The sequence below is a fragment of the Macaca nemestrina genome, chromosome 10 (assembly GCF_043159975.1).
Source record: "Macaca nemestrina isolate mMacNem1 chromosome 10, mMacNem.hap1, whole genome shotgun sequence".
Lineage (NCBI taxonomy): Eukaryota > Metazoa > Chordata > Mammalia > Primates > Cercopithecidae > Macaca > Macaca nemestrina.
The window spans coordinates 41,290,578-41,308,917 of NC_092134.1; the positions used below are offsets into that span (position 1 = coordinate 41,290,578).

Below are 18,340 nucleotides of genomic sequence, written 5' to 3' on the forward strand. Positions count from 1 at the left end.
ACACACACTGCCGGTGCCATCCACTTCTGTTTTTTCTCTTCCCCATCCTCCAGTTCCCGCTTTTCATGATTTGTAATACATACATGCCCTTTAAAAGAGTTTTTAAAAGGTCAGGCAAAGGCAGGCAAATGTGATTCTTAGAAGCGGTGTCCATTTTGGAAGTGGGAGTGAGGGAGGCAGAACCCTTTGCTGGGGTGGGTGTGTGTGAATGGGAGAATGAGTCTGTCTTCCTCAAATAGTTTTGGCTAAATTCACTAGGCATTAAGGAGGGGCAAAGGTACGTGCTTCTCCCTGCCTCTATCACCAACAAAGTGTGGGGGTATAGCAGAACAAGCCAGGGTCTCGGAAGGGGCCATCAAAAATCTTAAAAATCTCCCCAGTTATTGGTCTCCTCCTGCCTATGCCTCCTATATTGCACTGAGTCTCACTTTTTAGACCCAGAATCAAAAGAGAAGAAAATGAAGGAAAGAGCCTTGAGCTGTCCAGAAACGTAACAAGTGGCTGAAATAAAGAAATTGAAGGCAAGTGGCTAGCAAAATAGAAGCGAAGTTAGAAGTAGGTGATGTACACAGGTATTCAAAGAGAAGGGGAGTGTCAACATAATGAAACACTTCAGAGAAGTGAAGTAGAATGAGGAATAAAAGTAGGTCACTGGAATTTCAGTGTTGGTGTTTCTGAAAGATGTGTTTGCATGTATGTTTGGAGAGGCAGAGGCAAGGAAGTCAGATTAAAAAATATACACATAGCAAGGTACCTCATACATAGATAGATAGATAGATAGATAGATAGATAGATAGATAGATAGATAGATATAGATATATGGGGTGTGTGTGTGTATATATGTGTGTGTGTATATATATGTATGTGTGTGTGTATGTGTATATGTGTGTGTGTATATATATACCCCATGTGTGTATATATATACACACACGGGATATCTATATATACATATATATGTGTGTGTGTATATATATGTGTATGTGTGGTACCCTGCTAGATATATATTTTTTAATTTGACTTCCTTCCCTATGTTTTATCCTATAGGATTACATTTAAAAAGTCAAAAAGTCAATATCTCATCTACCCCCAAAATATGTATAATTATCATATATTAGTTATTATATAAATATGATAGTTGTGCATATTTGTGGGTGCATGTGCTGTTTTGATACCTGTGTACAATGTGTAATGATCAAAGTAGAGTCGTTAGTATATCCATCACCTCAAACATTAATTATCTTCTTCTGTGTGTTGGGAACATTGCAACTCTTCTATTTTGAAATCTACAATAAATTATTGTTAACTATAATAGTTGTACTATTAAATACTAGAACTTATTCTTTCTATCAAACTGTATTTTTTTACATATTAACCAACTTTTCTTCATTCCTGGAAGTTAAATTTTACTGTATTAGAGTTAAGTGGAAGATAAGTAAACTCAGATCTTGGCCTTAGGAAATGGTTTAAGAAATAAAACAAATAAGAGAGGGAAAAAGATGGCCATATAACCATAGACAAGTTACTTCTCTGGGCCTCAATTTCCCTCTCTGTAAAATGGGATAGTCATAGTACACATCCCATAGGATTTTGTGGGGATTTTATTAGCAGATATGACATGCTTAAAACAGTTTTGCAAACATGGAACATACCCACAAATGTCAAGTATTATTATATTAGCGAAGGAGAAATTGAGCAATTCTCTTTTTATTGAAAGTCTTAGGGCTCATCAGTGTGGCCTTTTCCATTGCTACTACCTGCTATTCCATTTAGAGGCCTTCTCTAGGAGCCAGATTCACTATACTCCTCATTCGGTTTCCAATTGCTCCTCAGCTCTGCAGTGCCACAGAAAAATTCTTTAATCTTCGAAAAGATGTTTTTTTTTTCTTTTTTCTTTTTTTTTATTTCCCCTTCTAGAAAATACAAGATGAGGATAACAAAAAAACACAACCAGTGGGGAAGTTACATGAAATCTAGAAAGGAATGGTATTCTCATTGACTTTCATTTCGAAGTAAATTGAAACCAGCCCTCAGCGTTCATAACATAACCATTTTCCTTCCTCTTCATTCCTCCCCTCCCCAACTATCCTCTTTTTCTGTTTACAAGGTTTCCTGGCTCAGCATATATTGTTGTTGTTGTTTAATTTCAGAGCCTTGCTTCTTATTCAACTCCCCTTCCTTGCTCTCCATGTGCTTTTTTGAAATACTGCCTCTGCTGCCTAGGTAACTGCATGTTTCATGTAGGATATTGAGAGGGTAAGAGAAAAATAAATGCAAGCAGGTGTTTTTTGGTGGGAGGGTCTTTTTGTTTATTTATTTATTTTTTTGAGACAGGGTCTCACTCTGTCATCCAGGCTGGAGTGCAGTGGTGTGATTACAGCTCACTGCAGCCTTTAACTTCTGAACTCTTGGGATCCTCCAGTGTTAGCCTCCTGGCGTGCACCACCTTGCCTGGCTTATATTTGTTTTTTGTTTGTAGTAGAGATAGGGTTTCATTATGTTGCCCAAGCTGGTCCCATACATCTGGCCTCAAGTGATTCTCCTGCCTTGGCCTCCCAAATTGCTGGGATTGCAGGCATGAGCCACCATACCCAGCCCCATACAGGTGTTACAATGCAAAAAAATTCCATTTTGGTAACATGAAGGGAACAGTGGTTCTAGAATCAAGAGGGGGGTTGAAACCTCAAATCTAAGACTTACTAGATAATAACATTACTTTGTTTCGTGTTTGATTATTAAATATTGTTGAAATGGGACTAACAACATGACCAATATCACAGAGTTTAGGGAGGAATAAATGGAATATTGCAAAAGAGCCTCTAGTAGTACAAGACCTGGTGCTTATGCATCAGCTACTTTTCTTTCCTGGGCTTTCAGAAAGGATTAAATGCATGTAATTTATATGTTGGAGCATAACTTGTCTACATCTACCTCAAAGTGGTTCCTGCTTTATGAAGGAAAAAAGTAGCTCCTTTCCTGATGGGAGTCATTGAAGGTGAATAAACCTATTTCAAATAATGGCGAACGGAAACTTTGAGACTGCCATAGCACCCTGCTGTAAAGTACACACCTCTATAAATGAAAATAGAGTTTGCTGATGCTGAAACATAAACGAGACATAAAGGGAGCACATACCCTGGCCAGCGGAGTGTCGAGTCCTAAATAGCTATCCCCTTCTGTTTGTATATTTTGTGAATTCTAAATAATGGATGAATGAAGTGGGAATTTTTCTGTATTTCTTAGAGGGCCGTAACACAGAATAGTTAACTGATTTTATTTTTTGCTTCACCTTGAGCATACAAGAACCTTCATGTGTACAATAAACAGTGTTTTTGATGTACTTCTAATGTTGCTTCAACACCTCTTCTTTGACACCTGCTGCCTGCCTGTCTGCCTCAGAGGCTGGGCAGACGGCCCCCATTTGGAAACTAGGCAGGAGGAAGATGAGCTTCCTCAACAGAGCTGACAGAATTTACCCCTTACATTTGCCCCAGTCGGACTTCCAACCAGAACATGGATCTATGTGAAGAATTGCTTGCTAACTGTGTCTTTCTAGAAATGGAATTTTCAAAATGGGGAGTGGCAGGATCGGATATGGAGGTTGACATCAGCTTCCTCAGACCTTTGTGGTCACTGTTTTGAAAAGGTCATGGTCATATCCATTGTGGGTGAACACCTGTGCCAGGCTTTGTCGGGAAAGCTTTTGTTCCAAAGGGACATGCCTATCCCTGCCTTGAAATGACTTCCTGCTCAACACCGGGAACAACGGCGGCTTTGTGCTTAATGAATACCTATCAGACACACTTTTGTCATTGTTTTTGGCTTTGTTTGCTTGTTTTTGTACACCTTCATGGAGTTCTATGTCATGGGGAAAACATATAGACATTTTTGCTTTGGGGTTCTGCGGTATAGGAGCAACAAATGTCAGCTTGAATCCACTCAGGGCAGTTTTCGCATATCTCCTGAGTCACTTCCTTCAGTGAGGCAAAAGTCATATTGCAAATTTTTCTGTCCACAGCAATTCCAAAGTCCTTATGAGACAGGTGAGTTTCAGTGAGGACTTGATTAAGCTTGAGTCTAGGTTGCCTAAGACAGCTAGTTCCTGTGGAGAAGAATTTTTAGCAGGAAGGAGTCCGTAGCTCAGGATGGCAACTCTGAGTGATTCCACTGTTTGTTTGAAATGGGTGTGTAAATATACTATGATCAGCTAACTTCTACCCATGTGATGATTTGCACTTACAAATTTTGGAATTTCCCTGAAAATTGAAGTTTTCCTCCCTCTGCACAAAAGCACCAAGGTCCCGCTTGCACAGAGTGCCTGATGTTTGACTGGTGGTCAGTGGAATGTGAACAATAAATGTTGGTTCAGGATATCAATATAGAAGCTGCAATATTCCTAACAGTTTTGAAATTACCTTAAATTAGTCACTTTTTCCTGGACCAACAATAGCAAAACTATAATATTCATCTATACTTGTAGATGTTTGCTGTGAACTCCAACTGGCAAATATCCTAATATAAACCATCTTAAGTAGCTTCACACTTTCCCAATTGCAAGTTCTTTCTAGAATTTCTTCAGGACAAGCTCTTTGACTCTCTTTCTCCCTCTCTGTCTGTCTGTCTGTCTCTGTCTCTCTCTCTCCCTCTCTCTATATATATGTGTGTGTGTATGTATATATACACATATATACACACAAGTGTGTATGTGCATGTGTGTGTATAAAATAAATTTATTTATTGCTTTTTTGCTTACTTATAGAGGCAGATTTTTAAGTCTCAGAATGTGTTAACACGTAGGTTCTCCATCAACTTTCATTTTAGTACCAACCCATGAGTCGTAGGGCAAGGTAGTGAACTGATCCCAGAAATTAACCACATATTTCACAATGTTCCCCCCCGCCCCCCACCCTTTTCCCTGTGCTTACCTCTCCCCGTCTAGGCTCTAGCTGATCCTTCCCTGGGCCTCCTGGACTTTTAGACTAGAACTAGCACTTACAAAGGTGATATTTAGGATGCTGCAAATCCAGTTACAGAGCCAGTGGGAGGCTGGGGTCTGGGCCACCAGCCCTCCCAAACCAAGACAGCAGCTTCCCCTAAAGTGGTAGCTCCAAGGAGCAGTGGGATTTCTCGGGGTATTGGAGGGAGCTTGGTTCCAGATCCCCTGGAACACTTTTGGGCCTGGTAATTTGAAGGCACTGAACTCCTTCTGGTATGTGAGTAATTTTTAGTGTGATATTTATGCCTTTTTATCTTTCTTTTTAAATATTTGGTTATCATTGTTCTGTACTTGGAGGAGAAAAGCTACACTGAACTGCTTTTCAGGCTGGGCATGGTGGCTTATACCTGTAATTCTAGCACTTTGGGAGGCTGATGACGGTGGATCACTTGAGCCCAGGAGTTCGAGACCAGCCTGGGCAATGTGGTGAAACTCTGTCTCTACCAGAAAAAAAAAAAAATTAGCCAGACATGATGGCACGTGCTGTAGTCCCAGCTACTTGGAAGGCTAAGGTGCAAGAGTCACCTGAGCCAGAGAGGTCGAAGCTACAGTGATCCCAGATCATGCCACCGCACTCCAGCCTGGGTGACAGAGTGAGACCCTGTCTCAAAAACAAAAACAAAAAAATCCTGCTTTTCAGTATTTATCTCCTCTTTCAGTTTGAGTGCCAGGACACATCTGTCTTCAGGGCAAGCTCCGGTGGTGGAAAGGGCATATAATTGAGCTTAAATCTTGGATTTGGCACTTGTTGGGTATGAGATCTCAAGAATGATATTTAACCTTGCTGCTTCTTTTATTCAATTAATAATACCTTTTGGCTAGGGTTATCTTGAGTTGTTGATGAAGTCAAGTATTAGAAAGTGCCCAGCACAGTATTTGGCTTAGAGTTAGTTCCATTTTTCTCCCTATCCTAGTTTCCATCCTGATTTTAGTTTCTTTCCTGATGCTCCTCTTAATCTGGAAATGTTGGGTGATGGGAAGAAGTCATTCTCCACATCAAAACTTTTGGGAGATGGTTCTGAAGCTGGCCACAATTATGATACATTTGTTGTGGTATTTTGTGATTAGTTTTTATATCATGATTTGTTTATCACTTTCCCTGTGATATCATGGTTGATAATAAACTAAAATTTGATTAAGAATCTAACCACCAGCTCAGGAGAGGTGAGGAGGGTGGTAGAAGAAATGACAAAGGCTCCAGTGCAGACTCCAGCAAATATTAGGGTAGGAGACCCAAAGCAATAAAGCCAGAGTGAGGCTGGGACGGTGGCACCACCCTTCACTGTCTAAGACAACAGCTTTCCATCAAGTGTAGTCCCAAGGACCAGTGGGCACCAGTTTTCCCATGGGCCAGTGAACCAAACAGGTGGAATGAGCCTCATTCCAGCCCTTGGATTCAAGCAGTGGGCTGTGAGCCTGGCTACAGGACCAAACGAGAACCAGGAGCCTAATGGGAGCAGGAAGCCCCACTTGCAGCCCAAGTCTTCCTGCCTCTGCTCTTTGCTAAAGGAACCTTTACCCAAGTGAGTTGTGAGAAACTTGTTTTCTACTTCCCAGCTTCAGCCTCCTTTGTGGCTGAGATCAGACATGTGACATACTTCTAACTAATCTTACATAGGAGCAGGAGAAGAGAATCTCCTATGGCTGTTCTCAAAAGGCTGCTTCTGTATATAGGAGCTTGGGTACAGCTACATCAACATTTTATGTAGAGTATTAAGAGCTTGATAAACCTGCGTTCAACACCAGGCTTTATTGATTTCTTATTGTCAGAACTTGGGCAAGTGTCTGATACTCTTTAAATCTCATAATGCCTTCTGCTTCCTGTGCTGGAGCATTACTGAATGCATATTGCTTTCTAACTGTGTGGTTACTTCGTTTATTTTCTCTGTTAGATTAAAAACATCATGCGAGAAGGAGCTGTGTTTATAATAAATAGCACAGTACAAGAACATGATAGGCATGGAAAAAAGAATTCAAATAGATAAATAAATTTTCCACTTCTGCTGAGGTGACCAGCAGTGAAGATATGCTATTGAGCTGCAACATGAACTGCTCATTAGTGAGGAGAGTGTAAAAAAGTTAACACAAAGGATTCTGATGCGTATGCTAACCATTTCATTGAGACAGGGGACAAAGATGATAGTAAGATGCCCCCAGTTCTAGCATCAGAAGTGGAAAGGATCTAGGGAATTAATTGTAGGTGTATAGGAATTAACTGTTGGTCTACACCACACTCTAGAGCACCTCTTCTATTTATTTATGGAACTTGAAGGAAGATTTTCTTATGAAAGGTTTAATTTTCGAAATACTATCCTAGGAAATATTAGTAATTATTTCAAATACTGACACTATAGTTTAAATACTGAAATAATTTCATTTTGAGAGTGGTACCACTTCATCCTTGCCAGCTACAGCTACAGTCCATATTTCTGGAACCTTGACATATCCAACAACATACTTCCTCCTCAACAAGTTATCATATGCAATCTCTGTCTCACAACACCAAGAGCTAAAATCTTTTCATATTTTATACTAGTTTACACTTAGGTTTTGAGGCAATATATTGCCTAGTCTACTGAGAGGCATCAGTAATGTTGCAACATATTGCATAATCTACTGAGAGGTGCAACCTAACTTTGCAAACTCAAATTCAGACACAACTAGGTACCCTTATGAAAACATGTAGAGAGAATGATCTCAAATTATATTTTCATTTTATCATAATGTTCTTAAAAATCACATCTCTTGTAGTGGAACAACAGCAAATGACAAAAGAAAGAAAAGGGAAGTTTGACATTTCTTGACCTCTCGGCCTCAAACAATTCTCCTGCCTTGGCCTCTCAAAGTGCTGGGATTACAGGTGTGAGTCACTACACCTGGCCTAAGTTTGACATTTCTGATAGAGTCAGAATTATTTTTTTTGTAACCCTAAAGGAAGGCTGGGAGCTGAGCCCCCCCCGCCCAAAAAAAAAAAGAGAGAGGGGATTAAGAGATCCTGTCTGCAAAACTGAAGGGCTTCTTTCCATGCAAGTTATAAGTTAAATTATTTTATTATTAAGTTTTTTTTAACAGACTTTGTGTAGTACCCTAAAACCTTATAATGATGCCTTTCTTGTTTAGCAAAAGGCATATTTCCTCACTGTTTCTATAATATTCTTGCTTCCCTCTTGGAGAAATTAATGGAGCAAAAAACACTTTTATTAAACAATATGTCAATTTTCGGAAGCACATACCATCCTCCAAACCTTACTGAAAAACAAAGGCTTGCATAGTTTGCACCATCATTCTTTTGCTTCCAGGCTGCACAGAACACTCTGATTAAGGGCATGACAACCAGATGCTGATGATCACCTGAAAGTGCTATTCAATGTATGCAAATTCCTGTTCCAGTATTCTTAGGAAAGCCCTTTGGGGTGGCATTGGTGCTGTGACAAAGCATATTTGAAAGAGGAGGGTCAACCGTGGATATTATAGTGCACATATGGCTACACAAGGCTTGAATGTAAAATGCTTTTCCTGAAAAATAAGTTGGCAGCCATATAAAATCTGCCATTAATATTTGGTTCTGCTATCCAATATCTGGAACAAGTGGGGAGTGATTCTGGGCACATTTTGTGTGTGTGTGTTTTTTTTTTTTCCCATGGCTATTGTCTTGTCTATAATCACTGCAAAACCGACATTCAGGAGATGCAACAGTAGAGACCCAGCCGTTGGAGCCAGGGAAAACTTGGTCCATTCTTTACTGACTGCACAACAAACACTATTAAAGGCAGGGGAAGCCATTTGTTCATGAATATACATTTGATACATATAAATGCTTTGTGCCATGAATATTTATCTCTTTCATGGATTGCAGCTGTTGTGTATTGAAAACTATTAACAGGTTGGAAACTGTCCTTTAGAAACCTATGCCTGTCATTGGTGTGCAAAACCATCCCTGGAAATTTATCTTTTTCCCCCTTCCTCTTTTGTGGGAAAGATAGCATACTCCTGGGGTTTATAATGAAGTTAGGCCCTTAGAAGATAGAGAAATGAAATTGGTAAAAATGAAAGGCAGCTTTCAAGGGAAAATTTACAAACACACACGCACACAATTTATTTGAAGTTTTCTAACTTAAATTATTTAGATAATATGACTAAGGCAGAGTTTTATCTACCAACTGGGCTTCAGATTTTGATGAATCATTGAAAACAGAGGTGAAAATATTAGTCATTCAATATTATGTATTTGTGAGGGTGGAGAGTGTCACATGATTTCTATTTTTACCCAAGATGCAAACCTAAAGCTTATGGATATTCTTCAAGTTTTTTTTGCACAGAATGAATAGTTTTTCAGACGTCAATCTTGTACTCCTTCATGTTCTATATAATTTAGCCACTCTTAATTCTTGTTTCCCAAACAAACAATGTTCTCTTATGCCTCAGGACATCTGTTAATTCTGTTCCCATTGTCTGAAAGGTTTTTCTCTCCAATTCTGAGCATCCTTGCAGGTTTTCCCCTTAATCCACTTCTCTTCAAGAGCAGATTCAAGCATTTGTGTCTTGGAATATCTTTTTATGCTTTTTGTTATCTATCCCCCATCCATCTCCAGAAACCACTCCTGCCAATGTCCCTTCTCATGGTAAATTCCTTTTCTGGATCCTTCTGCTGTGCCTCCCTGAGTTCTAGTACGGCCACTTATTGTTTTACAGTTATTTGTTTTGGGGTGCATCTCTTTTAGGAAAGTTACTTGAATATAAGAAAAGATCCAGCACATCTCTTGACTTTCATACAGTGAATGCCATGTTTGACATTGATTCTTTGATTAACATATGTTTATGCAATGAGTAAAATGGGGGGGGGGCAATGGTATTTAATTTTTATGTTTAATCTTTATGGGTGCATAACAGGTGTATATATTTATGGGGTACATGAGATATTTTGATACAGGCATACAATGTATAATTATTACAGGAGGGTAAATGGAATATCTCTCACCTCAAGTAGTTACTATTTCTTTGTGTTATAAACATTCCAATCACACTTTTTTTAGTTGCTTTAAAATGCACAATAAATTATTGGTATTTAAGGGTAGATGTCCATGAAAAATATTTTACTATCTCTGTAACAATATACAAAGCCAAATGACAGCTACTCTTTCTCTCCCTTTTTCTGATTTTCTCTTTTTCTTCTCTTACCATTCTAGTTAGCTCTTCTTGGCCAACTGAATTCTCCATTGGAAAAGGACAACTGTGGTTTACACTGTCACTCAGGTTTATGCCCAGGCTTTCCTGTGTGCTATCCCTTTTCTCCCCTAACGCACCTCAACCCAAAGATGCAAACAATAGGAAAATTCATCATTCTTTACTCTTTCCGATCCTACCCTAAGTAACAGAAAATATGAACTGCTGTGACATATTTAGGCACTTTTGACTCTAATGAGTTTTTAAGGTATGCTGATATAAATACTTTCTTGTATATGCTATGTTATTTTGGTAGAATGAAATTTGAGGATGTAGTCATAGTTATGGGATGTCTGATATCTATCCGTGAAGATGCTATGTGTGTTTGTTGCTCCCTTTCATCAGTGCTCATCATAAAGCTTTCTCTAGCATGGAAAACTTGCCTTTGACTTCTTTTAATTTGGATCCACTTATTGGCTGTAATAGATGGCAAAAATGTCTCCAAATACATCCCTTCTCTGACTCCATGCCTCTTTGCAATGTGACCTGGCAACTCCTCTAACAAAGAAGTAAAATTTATTTTTTCCCCTTGAATTTGAGCTGGTCAGTAAAAATATGCTAGAAAAGGTGCTGTGGATGTTCTGAGCCTTGATCTGCCCTTACTGCCATTGGGACTCTGCCATCACCATGTGATAAAAACTGAAGGTAGGCTGATGGAGAATGAAAAGTAATGTCAAGAGAAGCTCCAGTCATCTGAGCTGTCTCAGAAATGGTCATCATAAACCAGTCAGCCTCAGCAAACTAGCCAGGTGATCACAGATATCTGAGCAAATCCAGTCACCATCAGCCAAGCCCAGATCTGATTAGACCAGATTGTTAATCAGTAGATTCAGGAGCTAAATAAATGGTTGAAATCACTAAATTTTGGGGTAGTTTGTTACATAGGAAAAGCTGACTGATACAATGATAGGGCACAAGAGGTTCTGATAATTCAAGCAAAATCTTGTACTAGGCTGGGTGCAGTGGCTCACACCTGTAATCCCAGCACGTTGGGAGGCTGAGGCAGGTGGATCACCTGAGGTCAGGGGTTCAAGACCAGCCTGGCCAACATGGTGAAACCCAATTTCTACTAAAACTACAAAAAATACAAAAAACTAGCCAGGCATGGTGGCGGGCATCTGTAATCCCAGCTGATCGGGATTGTAAGCCCAGCTGCCAGACTGAGGCAGGAAAATTGCCTGAACCTGGGAGATGGAGGTTGCAGTGAGCCGAGATAGTGCCATTGCACTCCAGCCTGGGTAACAATAGTGAAATTGTCTCACAAAAAAAAAAAAAAAAAAAAAAAAATCCTGTACTAGGAGTCAGTGCATAATAAATACATAACAGAGGAACATATGGGATAGAGATTATTAATGTGAGACAACTTACATGAGTTCTGACCGTACCTTCTACCTCTGATCTTGCCTTTCTTGAAGATGGCTTCCACAAACTTTTAATTTACTTCCTCATGATGTTTCTGGCAGTGACTCTACCTCCACTTGCTTATAAATCAACCCTTTTTTTTTTTTTTTTCACCGATTAAGTCTTTAAGGTTTGTGTCACAGGCCAGTTAGCTCTTTCGTCTCTCCTATCTTGGTCTTTCCCCAAGGCCAGCTTGTTTAGAAAAGTAGGCTTAGCTTAAGTTTTGGAGGAGAGGCAACACAACCAGCATCAACTATTACTGGCTGAGGACTTCCTACGTTCAAAGTTTCATTTAATCCTTATTACAATGTAGGTCGTAAGAACCAGGAGTCTTAGCTATAAGCTGGGAAACATGAAGCCATAAAACCAGAAAGAAAAGATTGGGAAGATCTTGACCCAGAAAGGGGGCTGGTTACCAGAGGCCTTCAAATCTGAATCAGACTTTAAAGGAGAGTAGGCTGGAAGTAATGATTCAAAGAGAGGCACACACCTGCTGTTAGTAGGCTGGCAGCTAGGTGCACTCTGCTGTATTTTCATGTGATTGGTTCTGCCTTTGTTAGCATGAGCAGATAATGGATGGCAGCCAGACAGACTAAGTTCTCAAATGCCTATTGCTCAGTAGAGGTGAAAGGCTCGGGCTTCCGGTACATTTGAACATCATATGTGATAAATGCGATCTCTCAAGAATGTCTACACAAAGTTGCGTGAGAGTCATTCTCTTTTATCAACAAATGTCCTTTTTAACTTTGAAAAGTCCTTAAATCAACCTCACCTGAAACAAAACAGTGTGTCACTTAAATGGATAGACAAACATGTCACACATTAGGTATGAAGCTCCTTTTAGTTATCCAGTACATTGCCCAGGTAACATTGGGTTGCATCTCAGGAATGTAGTCTGCATCAATGTTTAACTTTGTTTAAAATGTGTTCAATGTTAACATACTGCTTCAGAAAACTCTTTTATTGACTAGTGATTCAGATCTCTACATGTTCTGAACTTACTCACTTCTCATTATCTGGGCTAAAGATAAAGACTTTTTGGAGAACTCATTTGTACTAGATTAACTAATCCTATTTTTCTTTGAGGCCTATAAATTAAATTAGGCCTAGGCTCTCATGTTTCCTCAGTTACTTGTATTTAGCCTTGAAATTTCTTCATTTAGTTCCTGAGTGAAGGTTATTGCTCTTGTCTGAATGTTACTCAAGACTGCTACAACTCTGTAACCATAAAACCCACATTTGAAGGTGGAATTTCGAATGACGTTTTAGGAAAGACTTTACTGTCACCCAATTGATTTCAATCAGTGAAGTAAAAGCTATTATTTACTTATCTTACATATATTAAAAGCTGCTAATAAAATTTGTTTTACATTTATGTCTTTGCATATAAGTCTGAATAAAGATCTATAAGAATAGATGTGCCATGTATATTTTTGTACAGATCTATAGATCTTTATGTACATTTGCATGATGTTTATGTCTGTCATCCATCATCGTCATTCTCTCTCTTGCTCTCTCTCTCTTCAGTGTGTGTGTATAAACAGATCTTTTAATACATTTAAATGGCTTGTGATTATTGGTATTAGGAAGGCATAGGAAAGGTCCAGGCAACTTTTTACTTAAGGACAAGTTATTAATTCCTTTTATTTCTCTTGCATTTCCACTTTCATGTCTAGATGTTCGCTATTTCATTGTTCATTAAAATATCCTCCAGGGGAAAGAAGATGAGCTCTAGGTATCTAGTGCAATGTGCAGCACTCTAGAGATACCCATTAAGTGTCTGTTGACAATGACAATGATGATAAAATTCAAATCAGTTAATTGGTTCTGCACCTGTTAGTAATGCCAGTGAAACTTTGCATCAGACACAGGTTAAAACAATCAGTGAATTTTCTGTGAAGACATGCTCCTCTTATGGGGAGGAATACTCATGTCGAGGGCTCCTATCTCACAGTTTCTATCGGCGTGAAATGGAGTAATAGAGTAAGGCAAACCCAGGGGAAGGCAGAGCGTGCAATGTGTCTGTAGTGATTGTGGGGCTATGACAAGGGCCTATCGTCTCTGACTTTTCCTACACCTGCGATTTATCCTTTGGGCTGAGACATCTCTTCTATTCTTCCTTGTTTATGTATACACAGGCAATTGTAAAAGCAGAAAGAAGGACATTCCAGAGAAGGAAAATGTTCTAACTCAGAGAAGGGAGCATTTCAGCTCATTCTTGATGGATATGTGAAAGTAAGTCAAATACACTTGAATGTTTGGGGGAAAAAAATAAAATAAGAGGTTGGGATGCTATCTTCCTCTTGCTTCAGTCAAAATAGGCCAAATTCAAAGCTTAAAAGGGCAGCAGAAGATTAGAAAATGCCTAAGGAGGAGAACTCAGAGAAAGAGAACCCTGAAAGACAAACTTCACTCACATTATAATCTCCTAGGAGGCCATTCAGTATAGCCAGAAAAGCACTCTTCATTTTCATATTTCAGAGAGTTTTTTATTTGTCAAGATTTAAAAAAAAATTCTTTTCTACATTTAATTGCAGTAACAGTTTTTGGTGCTTATCGATGTTAATGGTAAATACAAGCATAAATAGAAAGGTACATTTACTTTCCTTATAGAGTATTTTCTATTACATGATTGAATAAATACGGTAGGATTTGGGAATACAGAAAAAAACTACCAATCTGTTTGCAAAGTAATAACATTACCGACAATGCCAATTTTATTTAAAAGGTGAGCTTCATGAGATTCAGAACCAATTTTCCAAATCTAAGATCAATTCCATAAAAAATGAGTATACTCTGAGACTTTAAGAGAAAATTTATTCAAGAGACTGTTGCATATTTTACATCACCCCCAGATTACATGTTAAAACATGTCATATTTGTTTCAAATGTCCTTTCTACACAAAATGAGCCTGTTCCTGATAAACATGACTCTCCGTCCTACCCTCTCAGCTTCTTTTCATTGTTTGGATCTCTATTTTTTTTTTTCCTTAGAATTGTATGTCTTCTAAATGTAAATAAGCCTTATGGCTTTTAAATTCTACAAGATCTCCAAAATGCTATCTGCATCCCAAATCTTACTTTTATTTCCTTTGCCTAAAAATACGGAGAAAAACAAACAAATACAACACACACACACACACACATACACACACACACTAACTATAAACAAAACCCCACAGGCTTCATTTTCCATGACAAGAAATAGCTGAAAAGGGAGAAGAAGGCAAATTGGGATTTACATTGGAACTTAAGAAGTAAATAATTAATCTCCCACTTTTCCCTGCCTCAGTTTGGAGCCACTGAGAAAGAGGAGTCAGGATGACCATCAAAATATGACCTTTGTCTGTTGGGGAACATGACTTGTGCATGGAGAAAAATGGGCTTAATGGTTCTATACCCCCTGGGATGAGAAAGATTTATCCATCTGTTCACCAGGCAGAGACAGAAAAAAAATCCTAGTGTTTCTGAAATAGAAAAAGTGTCAGGGGAGGGGAGTGTACCCCCGTCCATTTTATAGCAATAGGAAGCAGCAATAGCATCTTCCTTGAAGGCAGACTGGCTCCCAAAGAGAGTTAGAAGGGACTAAGAAGAGTATTTTAGCAGTTCCTTCTTTCAAATTACCAATCCTATAAAGAGGGTTAAGGGAGGAGAATGGGCAAGAGATCTGAGTCTTTCTCTAGAGGTGGTCCCTCCATAGCGAAATCTTAGGACAGGGAGTAGAAAGAGTCCCTCATCTTACTATTTAAGGACTTCTCTTAGCCCCACTGTCTAAATTTAATTAAGCCACTTCGAGCTTCTTTAGACCTTTGGCAAGCTTCATGGTCATTCTGAACTATTCCTGATGTACTTATGTTTTTAAAAATTATGCTTCGGATAGTTCTGAGAAAGTGACTCTTGGGAAAGAGTACATTTTGTTCCAAATATCTAAACCAGAATGAAGCCAGATCCGGGTGCTTTCAAAACAGAACCTCTATATTAGTCACAAAAATTAGAAGCAACAAAATCTATTAGATCATCTGCTGCCTCCTCATGCCAAGCCCGGGGAATATGGACTGCTTATTCTTTTGAACTTACACTGTTTATCAGAAGGGCAACTAAATAAAGCTTCCTCAGAAATAGACACAGAGGGGCTCATTATGTGTCAGCATACACAAATTCAGAAATGTCTCCAGAGCACATAGAGAAAAATGTATGTGGAAAAAAGAAATTTGTTCTGGGAAGTTTTTTTTCTTATTAAGCTGGTTTAATTCCTTTACCAACTTTCTATCTAGCATACTTAAATCATACCCAATTTTTTAAATGTTTATTTTTATTTTGCTGAAATAATTCTCATCGGAATCATTTTCCATGTAAAATTTTCAGTGAAAGTGATGTACTGCTAATCAAGTTTTAAAATTTATATTAATAAATTTATAACATCTGCAATTGGAAATTTTGTTGTATGACATTGTATCTATTCTAAATCTAATGCTGCAGATCGAGATTTTATTAAAAAGTTTTCCTTCTGTCTATTTTTAGTCAACAACAAAGTTTACTATATGCAATTTGTTTTATTTTGTGTCATTATTTTTACTGTTAATATTAATCATAAATTGAATAAAAGAAAATTGTTTATATTTATTTCTTAGCTAACCTACGAGAAAATAGCAAGCAGTTTTCCTTTGCTCTTCCAGAATTGCTGCAATGTAAAGGACCAGACAGCTTTGTCACTAAACCAATTCTTCTGTATATTTTTATCACTTTGTATATTGCATTATAAAGTATATCATCTTAGTCTGGTCTGGGGATGCTATAAAACCTATATCATATACATAGGTATGTCACCTATGGATATACTATAAGTGGCTTAAGCAACATTTATTTATTTTTCACAGTTCTGGAGTCTGGGAAGTCCAAGATGAAGCTGCCTGCAGATCCAGTGTCTGGTGTGGGTCCACTTTTTGGTTTGCAGATGACAATGACCACGTGGCAGAGAGCAGAGAGGGAGTGGCTCTCTTTCCCTTGTTATGTGGACACTAATCTCATCAAAGGGGTTCCACCCTCACGAGCAATTTACTTCTAAAAGATCCCACTTCCCAGTGCTATCACATTAGAACTTCAGCATATAAATGTGGAGGAAACACAGGCATTCATTCCATAGTACACCCCTTCTGCTTGTGGAAACGAGGGTAAGTGGTGGGTCCAAAGTGATTTACTTTGCTTTATATTTGTCAACATTCCGGAGACAAAAAAAAAAAAAAAAAAAAAAGATAAAAAAACTAAAATATTCTTTGTTCTCTTTGTTTCTTCTGATTTCTTTTTCCTATTTTTTCCTCTCTCATCTCTAAACTTTCAGTCATATGAAAGTTTCCCTGACTCATCTTTTTCTTCTTCTGTAACTATTCTATCCTATTTGTCTCTTGCCTCAGTCCTCTTTCGGCCTGCTGTTGGCTTGCCCTCTCTCTCCCACTCCATGTGGGACCCCTGCACTGTCCCTGACAGTTCTCTGGGTATTTAGGTGCACTATCTCCTCTGTTGCTCTACCACCATCTCTAACCAAGAGCTGCTTATTCAATGTCATGATTGTAAAGGTTCAGGGAAGAAACTCTTGCCCCTGACACTCAGCATCCCATTCAGATCAAGTTACCATAACTGAAAGAGTTTATTAAACTATTTATTGTATGGGTTTAAATACAGTGCTGAAAATAGTCCACTTATCTGAGCTTGAGCAGAGGGATGGATGATAGGATCTCAGGAGGACCTTGCCAGATGAAGAAATTTGGAATCATCAACTTAGATTTATTAGATATCCTTGTGGGTTTTGGAGTTGTATTACATTAATTCAGACTTCAAACCCTAAAATCCAGTTTTTTTTTTTTTCATAAAGCTTAAAATGTTGTGGTATTGAGCTGAGTTTTCTGCAAGCTTTTGTTATTGTTTCTGTCATTATTTACTTAAAACAAGGTTTGTTTGTCTTATCATTTAGTAGTATTCTAGTATGTTCAGAGTTGTGCAACCATCACCACAATCTAATTTTAGAACATATTCAAAACCCATAAAAAGAAACCCCAACCCATATCCATTAGCAATTATTCCCCATTACTGTTCTCCAGCTCACCACCGCAGCCCCAGGCAACCACTATTCTATTTTCTGTTTCCATGGATTTGCCCGTTCATGGCTCTTCAAATAAATGCAATTATACAATATTTGGTCTCCTGTGACTGGTTTCTTTTACTTAATATAATGCATTCAGGGTTCTCAAGTAGTAGCATATATCAGTGTGTCATTATTTTTTATTGCTAAATGATGTTAGATTGTATAGATATAAATATCTACCAGTTGATAGACATTTGTTTCCACTTTTTGGCTGTTATAAATAATGCTGCTATGAACATTCACATATGAGTTTTTGTGTGAAGATACATTTGCACTTCTTTTGGGTATACCTGGGACTGGTGTTGATATGTCTTATGATGACTCCATGCCTAATATTTTGAGGAACAGATAAACTGTTTTCCAAAATGTCTGCCCTATTTTACACCTTCATGAGAAATTTATGAGGGTTTCCATTTCTCCTCATCCTCTTTGACCTTTGTTACTCCCTGTCTTTTTAGTCATGTTTGTGGGTGTGAAATTGTGTCTCATTGTGGTTTTGATTTGCATTTTCCTAGTAACTAATGATGTGGAGAATCTCTTCATGTGATTGTTGGTCATTTATATATCTTATTTGAAGAAGTGTA

General features: G+C 38.3%; 1 long non-coding RNA gene across 1 annotated transcript in view; it reads left to right on the top strand.

The window, feature by feature from the left end:
* The window catches only part of LOC112427046 (uncharacterized), a 59,542-nt gene extending 42,698 nt beyond the window's left edge, over positions 1-16,844 (top strand). Inside the window, exons 3-4 of the long non-coding RNA XR_011608528.1 lie at positions 13,756-13,852; positions 16,495-16,844. This is a non-coding gene — a long non-coding RNA (uncharacterized lncRNA). The remainder of the gene's footprint in view (positions 1-13,755; positions 13,853-16,494) is intronic.
* Positions 16,845-18,340: the final 1,496 nt, after the last annotated feature.